The sequence below is a fragment of the Nuphar pumila genome, chromosome 4, assembly GCF_984573655.1.
Source record: "Nuphar pumila chromosome 4, dmNupPumi1.hap1.1, whole genome shotgun sequence".
NCBI classification, from domain to species: Eukaryota; Viridiplantae; Streptophyta; class Magnoliopsida; order Nymphaeales; family Nymphaeaceae; genus Nuphar; species Nuphar pumila.
Window position 1 is genome coordinate 16364427 of NC_143252.1, and position 7917 is coordinate 16372343.

Genomic DNA, 7917 nt, shown 5'->3' on the forward strand with positions numbered 1-7917 from the left:
ATGCTTGGGAGAGAAAGGTTTAGAATGGTTGACAAATCTTTTTAACTTGATTTGGCGAACAAATAAGATGCCTAATGAGTGGAGGAAGAGTACTTTGGTGCCTTTATATAAGAATAAAGGTGATATACAAGATTGCACAAACTATCATGGTATAAAACTCATGAGTTATACTATGAAACTTTGGGAGAGGGTGATTGAGTCTAGGTTGAGGAAGGTTGTCATGATATCGGAGAATCAATTTGGTTTTATGCCTGGAAGATCAACTATGGAAGCTATACATCTTCTTAGACAACTTATTGAAAGATATAGAGAGAGGAACAAAGATTTGCATATGGTTTTTATTGATTTAGAGAAGGCATACGATAGAGTACCTAGGGACGTTCTCTGGTGGACAATGATGAAGAAAAGTGTTTCTCTCAAGTACATTAGTATAATTAAAGATATGTATGAAGGAGTAGTAACCAATGTCCGCACTTGTGGAGGGGTGACAACCAATTTTCCGATAACGGTTGGGTTACATCAAGGATCTGCTTTAAGCCCTTTCCTATTTGCGATAGTGATGGATGAGCTTACGAGATCAATTCAAGAAAATGTACCGTGGTGTATGTTGTTTGCTGATGATATTGTTTTGATTGATGAGTCTAGAGCTGGGGTTAATGCTAAGTTAGAATTATGGAGACAGACATTGGAAGCTAGAGGTTTTAAGTTGAGTAAGAGTAAGACTGAATATATGGAATGTCGGTTTAGTAAGCAACGAAGTAGTGATGGGAGTGTAGTGAAGCTTGGTGAGCAAGATATACCGGTGAATGATTATTTCAAATATTTGGGATCCATCATTCAAAAGTATGAAGAAATTGATGGAGATGTAAATCATAGGATAAAGGTTGGGTGGATGAAATGGAAAAGTGCTACTGGAGTGCTGTGCGATCGTAGAATGCCATTGCGGTTGAAGGGAAAGTTTTATCGGACGACTATTAGACCCGCTTTACTATATGGTACGGAATGTTGGGCTGCCAAGAGACATCATATTCAAAAAATGAGTGTAGCTGAGATGCGGATGCTTAGATGGATGTGTGGAAACACAATAAAAGATAAGATTCGGAATGAAGAGATACGTAAGAAGGTAGGTGTTGCACCCATTGAAAATAAGATGCGAGAGAATCGTTTACGGTGGTTTGGACATATTCGGCGAAGGCCTAATGATGCTCCAGTTAGAAGGTTGGAGAAATGGGAAAATATATTAGTTAAAAGAGGTCGGGGTAGGCCTAGGAAGACTTGGATGGAGATGATAGGAAAGGATATGAATGCTTTGAACCTCACCGAGGACATGGCGTTGGATAGAAATGATTGGAGGAAAATGATTCATGTGGAAGACCCAAAATGAATTTCTTTTTTGGTTCATATCGCTGACCCCAATTGTTTTGGGATGAAGGCGTAGTTGTTGTTGTTGTTGTTGTAGTCACTTGGTTGTACTGATGCACTCAATCTATTATTTTTAGACAAAAAGTGGTTGTATATGGTGTGCTATTTGGTCGGAGGTGTTGCTTGATTGTAACTTGCCCATGCATCTCTTTTTAATCTTTCCTACATCCAAGATGATAGGTTAGCTAGGGTCTGATCAAGTATGGTTGGTGGGTCTGAGATGCTAAAAGGGTAGATGTGAAATGATGAGATTGTCATAATCTCACGAGAATTTGTGTTTGCATGCATGCATATACAGGTGCACGTGAATGGCTTGTAGAATGTCTACCGGTTGGGCATCTTATATCATTTCTATATATTCATAATTGTCCTAACCAGATATATGACAATTTTACTGGCAGGTCTTTGATATATGATTATGTGAATGTATGGCAATTTTATTCTCCGGTCTTTGATGATTAAGATTGAAGCTGTAAAAGGTTTGTAGTTGAAATTTAAAAAAAGGAGACTTAGGATAAGTATTTGATCACATGAGATTCATTTTCTCATACACTTTAGAAAGTGAATCTCATTTGAATAGTATTTTAAAAACAACCAAACATAAAACTTTTTTTTAGCACAGAAGTCTAAAAAGCATGCAGACCTCATACAAAATAAGTTTGGTACAAAACTCTAAAAACGAGATTTAAAAAGTGGATATCATTTGTGCGAGATTCACTCTCTCATGAGGTCTCATGCCATTTTGAAAGTAAATATTTTTTGAACAGTATTTTCACTTTTCAAAAACACAGCCAAACCTACCCTTAACAAATACTTTTCAGTTTCATTTTATTTTTTTGCTTGTTTTTGGTAAATCTGACCCTATAGATATGATTTACATAGTCTGTTTTGAGAAGATCGACATTTGGATTTGGATTGCAATGTATGAGTGGGTTTCCCAGCAATGCAAAAATCACTGGTCATAAACGCTATAAAACTTTTTGACTCATAAAAATGTAATTTTCATAAAGAAAAAAAAACACGATCCAAAGATTTATTTGTAATAAATCGATCATACTGAACACATCTACAATGCCAGATTGAGTCAAAACAACTTGAATCATGAGATTCCAACTGAATTGTACACATACAGAAAATTGTAGCAAATATATTTTCAAAAAAGGAAAACCCTGGAAGTGTGGAAAAACCAAAAAAGTGTGGGAAACAATATCAAGTTAAGCAGTAGTTTAAAATGGATAAGACGGAACATATCAACATTTCTTTGTATATGGAAATAAAAGGGAAGCGTTTTCTAGAAGTCCGGATTGGGTGTCTCCAGCTGTGGATGAGGATATGGATCCACCAACAGCCCTAGCTATAATACTATTGGTTTCGTATGCATGTTCATTTTTGTACCTACTTCTCTCAAATTATTGTGCACTTATTTATTGCATCACATAAAAGGTTTGGTAATTTCATGTACCATTTCTAGTTGCCACTGTAAAAGCTTATGTTTAAAGCAAATTTTCTTTCTTTCCTTTTCCATATTTGATTTTGAGGTGTCAGGAGTAGGGGTGTCAACGGGTTGGTTTTACCCAGACCCGACTCGGACCAAACCGTATAGGGCCCGGGTATAGTGACAAATAAGAAGACCTGATTAAGACCCGTGTCCAGACCCAAAGGTTCGATTAATACATGGACCCGGGTATAGTTTGTGAAATTTTATACCAGACCCGGGCCCGATCCGAGTTCCAATTTAATTAGACCCACAATTTTTCAATGTAAAAAAATATTATTTTACTGGGTATGATCCAGGTCTGGTTCATGTAGTTTTTATCGGGTCCGGGTATGATTTTTTTATAGTATACCCGATTAAACCTGGGTCCAGACCCGATACCATACTCAAAAATCTGGTCTAAGTCTGGTTCCACCTGGGTCAGAACCAAACCCCAGCCGTTGACACCCATAGTGAGGAGGATCAAAGCCTATATCGTGACGACTACGGTTGTTGCGATGCAAATCTTGTGAGGTTTCTTCAACCAAACAACAAAAAGTAAGTGAGATATCCATGTCATAAATGCAGCAGATGCATGGTACATTTCATGTGGGGCATGGAAAATATATTCAGCAGATTGATCAAACATGATTTTCCGATAGTAGGCACGCATTCCTTGAAAGGCATACTCAGGATTAGAACAGTGAACAGATTGGATGCTAGGTAGGTAGGAATCAATCCATGTCAACCAATCAGAGAAGGATCTGCCTAAATTAGGATTCTAAGCATTTCCTTATTAATGAAAACTACTGCATGAACATTTGGATCCGGTTCAGCCAAGGGTCAATCCTAACATCATTCAGACTTGAGTGGACCCAATGGTTGTCGCGGAGTTCCTTGCGAAGGTACTCGTGCCATGCTTCCCACCTTCCCCTCCCTCCTCCAAATCATGCATCCAGTAATTGACCGGTGCAGGTACTCGGCCTGATCATTGGATCTCCTCTTGTAGTGTTGTAGCTGAGACTGTGATAGAGGTGTCAATGGGTCAAGTTTGACCTGGACTTGATCCATACCAAACCCTATAGGGTCAGGGTTTGGTGATAAAGAAGCAGGTGCAACTAGAATCCAGGTCGGACTCAAAGGGCACGATTAATATATGGAGCTGTGTATGGTTTGTGAAATTTCATGCCAGACCCGGCCCAACCTGAGTTTTGATTATGATCAGCAATTTTTCAATGTAAAAAAGATATAAAAAAATTATTATTTTACCAGGTATGGTCCGTGTATGGTTCATGCGATCCTTATAGGGAACGGGTATGGGGAGTCTTGAGGTACATCTTTTGCTTATGATAAGATTTATCTTTTTTTTTTCAGGTGGAACCAAATCCCATGTGTCATCTAAATGATATAAAGTTACCTTCACATTTTTGGGCTAGCTCGTGCGGTAAAAGCATACTTGGAAAATATTTTAGATTGGATTTGATGGTCCCATCCTTCATCGTAGTGACCATGTGGTGATGATTTTGCACTTGTAATGGTTGCTCACTAGTTTCTTCTTTAGACTCACTCATAGAATTAACATCATCATTTGAGGGTTTACCAATCTGATTTTCATAGCTCTCACATTTTCAATATTTTGGTGGAGCTATATTTTCTATATGTTGAACGTAACCTCATTAGATGAATTTTTCAAGCTGGTTACTCAAGCTGCTTTGAACATCACAATTAAACATTCGATCAGCATCTCTAGCATGAGTCTAATTATGATTTGATCTGTTAAGAACAAATTTCCAGGTTGTTTAAAGAGAACAATTTTTTCATCAAATACAAGTCTTGTCATAAATACACGTTCTGTTAGTGGATATGGACACCTATATCCTTTGTTCTCCAAAACAGGTAAACACAGAAGGCAATAAGGTTCAAACTTATTCTTCGCATAATCCCTTAGGTAGGGAAAAACAATTCACCCAAAAATTCTGAAGCATGACTATTCAGATCTTACGTGGAACAACATTTCATATGGTGAACACATATCTACAATTAATTTTCGTACTGTACGACAAAAACGATGTGTTTCCCAAAATCTCCTACAATTTTTAAAATATGCCCGATCTTCAAATTCGCAAATTTTTGGCTTTAAATTAGCTTTTTTACCCTTCACAAAAGTGGATTTTCTTCAAATATGTAAATTTGCTCTCAAATATGTAAATTTTCTCTTAAATATACAAATTTTCTCTTGCACATTTGTTAATGTCTTCTTGTGCCCCTTATGCACTTTTATTAAAAGGAGGCTCACACATTTTTGGTACACTCCCAACTATGAGTTGCGAAGGTCCCCAAAATATATGCACCTTTTTTAACTAAATACTCACACATTTGCGAGTTCTTGACCTTTGCACGCAAATATCCTCACACATTTGCGTACTTCCTTCTGCTTGTGCCCCTTATAAGATTTTAGTAAAAAGCGTTCGCACATTTTGGAGACCTTTGGAATTCATGGTTGTGAATGTCGTATTGTATTTACAAATTTCAAGACATGTCAAGCAAAGGGCCTCATACATGATATACACAAAAGTGCCACTAAATGTAAAAAAACCTTTAGCGGTGCTTCAAAAGCATTGTTAAAGCCTTCAGCGATGCTTCAAAAGTGAATGTCCTCAAAATGTGCAAACCTCTTTTGTGAATGTTCTCACACATGTGCAAAGCTCCATAAACAATGGCATGGGCAAGAGGACATTTGCAAATATAGTACAACATTTGCATATTTGGGAGAAAACTACATATTTAAGAGAAAATTCATATGTTTAAGAGAAAATTCACATATTTGGGAAGAAATTCTTATATTTGGAAAAAAATCCTTATATTTAAGAGGAAATTCACATATTTGGATATTTGAGAAAAAATTTACATATCTAAAAAAAAATTGTTTGTGCGAAGGGTAAAAAGGTTCTTTTATAACCAAGAATTTGTGAATTTGGACATCAGACAGATTTCAAAATTTATAGAACATTTCAAAAAACATTTTATTTTTTGTGTATAGTACGATCATTTTTCGTATCTAAAATTCTAGTGGAAGCTGATTGCTTAGCCAAATGAATGTAGTGAAGGCCTCTATCCAAAATTGTTTGGATAGATGAGCATGGAACATCAATGTTAAGCCCAACTTAGTCAAACTATGATGCTTTCGTTCTACCATCCCATTTTGCTCGGACGCTTTTGAAAGCCTTAAGCCGAGTGAGGTCAGTGTCAGTGTAAGAAACATTTTATTTGTAATATAGAAAGAAAATGTTGCGTGTCAGGCAAAGATAACATGAGAGAAATGTGACTTTCTTTCATGTCTTTTAGGCCCATTTTGATTTTTGATACCTTTGAATGATTTTTTAAAATTTTATAGAAAGCTCGTGGGGCAAATACCAGGAGTCCTCTACCTCTTATGGGTTCATGATAGGGTGGAGTTGCCTTAATAAAGCTTTAGGCTAGAGATATCCTTCCTAAAATGATCAATTGAGACTTTCTGCCCTAGTGAGGAGAGTCAGGTATAATTCGGTCACTGAACAAAGCTTTATGGGTATTCTTCAGACTCAAGATCCCTATGGCTAGACTCTTCAGTGCATTATGATGCATGCAATGATATGTAATGAGATTCATATATTCGTAATAGAGTGGGTAGTCTATGATAGCTATGAATGATTGATCATATAAGGTCATGGATTTTTTTGCACTTTTTTTAAAAATTAAAACATTTCTAACAAGTTGATTCATACATGTGAGATTTTTACACTTAGACTTTTCTCCTTTGAGGTTGCTATAAAATAGCGACACTCGACTTCATTGGAATTTTTTTTCTCTAATTCTGCCTTGGTTTCAAGAGACTAGTTATAGGAACACGGGATTAAGTCTTAAGCATTTTTGGTAGGTCCAAAGGTTCTCACTATGGCTTGGACTTTGAAGGACTAGAGTTCGGGTGAGAATACGCTCAGGTACTGATTCTGCCCCTAGGTAAGTCTCTTTCTAGCCTTGACTTTTATCAAGCAAGAGGTTTATTCCTTTCTTTTACCATCCCTAGAATTGAGATCCGGCAATCATAGGTTTCATGATCACCCAATCCAGGAGGGATGCCCCTATTTATCCAACCTCTGTCTCCAAGAACACCAGCCTCCATATCGTAAGTTTCAGAGGTAAGTATTGGCTTTTTCTTAGCACACACATTTGTTTTCAATCCTTTCCCTGAATGTTGCTTTTCATGACCGAAGCCTGTCACCACACCATAGTCCTAGGAGTAAGTATTAGCTTAAATGCATTGCTATTTTTTATGCATGTTTTTTTAATAATTTTCTATTGAGATAGAAGAAAAGGCCTCTCTAGAGTTAACCTATGAGCAAATCAGCATCGAAGGTATTCACGACCTTACTCTTTTCCTGGAGAGTTGGTCACCTAGGTGAGCTTTCGAAGGCTTTACATTTATGTATTGATAATAATCTTGTGCTTCTATAATTCATCCTTATAGACTCATGAGATGAAATTATTGGATTAAAATCTCTTAGCCTAATTGTGTCACTTTCTTATTTTCTTCTAAGAATTGGATGTCCTATGTGATAGACTCCTATGTGCAGGAATACAACTGAGGAAAAAACCATTTTAATGAGAGCTGAATCTGTTTTGAGAGAAGATTCATGACCTTTAATGATTAATGCAATGATATGCCTAGCATTATGATGAAGTTATATCCTCTTCCTATAGCTATTAGAGTCAAGGTGAACTGAACTACCAAGACCATTGTGGGTCTTGCCGAACGAGGTCAGGCTAGTGTCTAGGACAACTTGGATGTCGAGATTGTTTGGGTCTCGCCGAATGAGGTCGAGCAAGTGTCCAAAGGTAAACTAGGCTTTCAAGATCGTTTAGGTCTCATCGAGCGATGTGAATCCGGTTTGAGATGTAATGTTTAGATGCTTGACTACTAGAAGTTCCTTCTTGTATGAGAGGCTTGAACTTTGGATGGCTTTGCAATATCCTATCTCTGT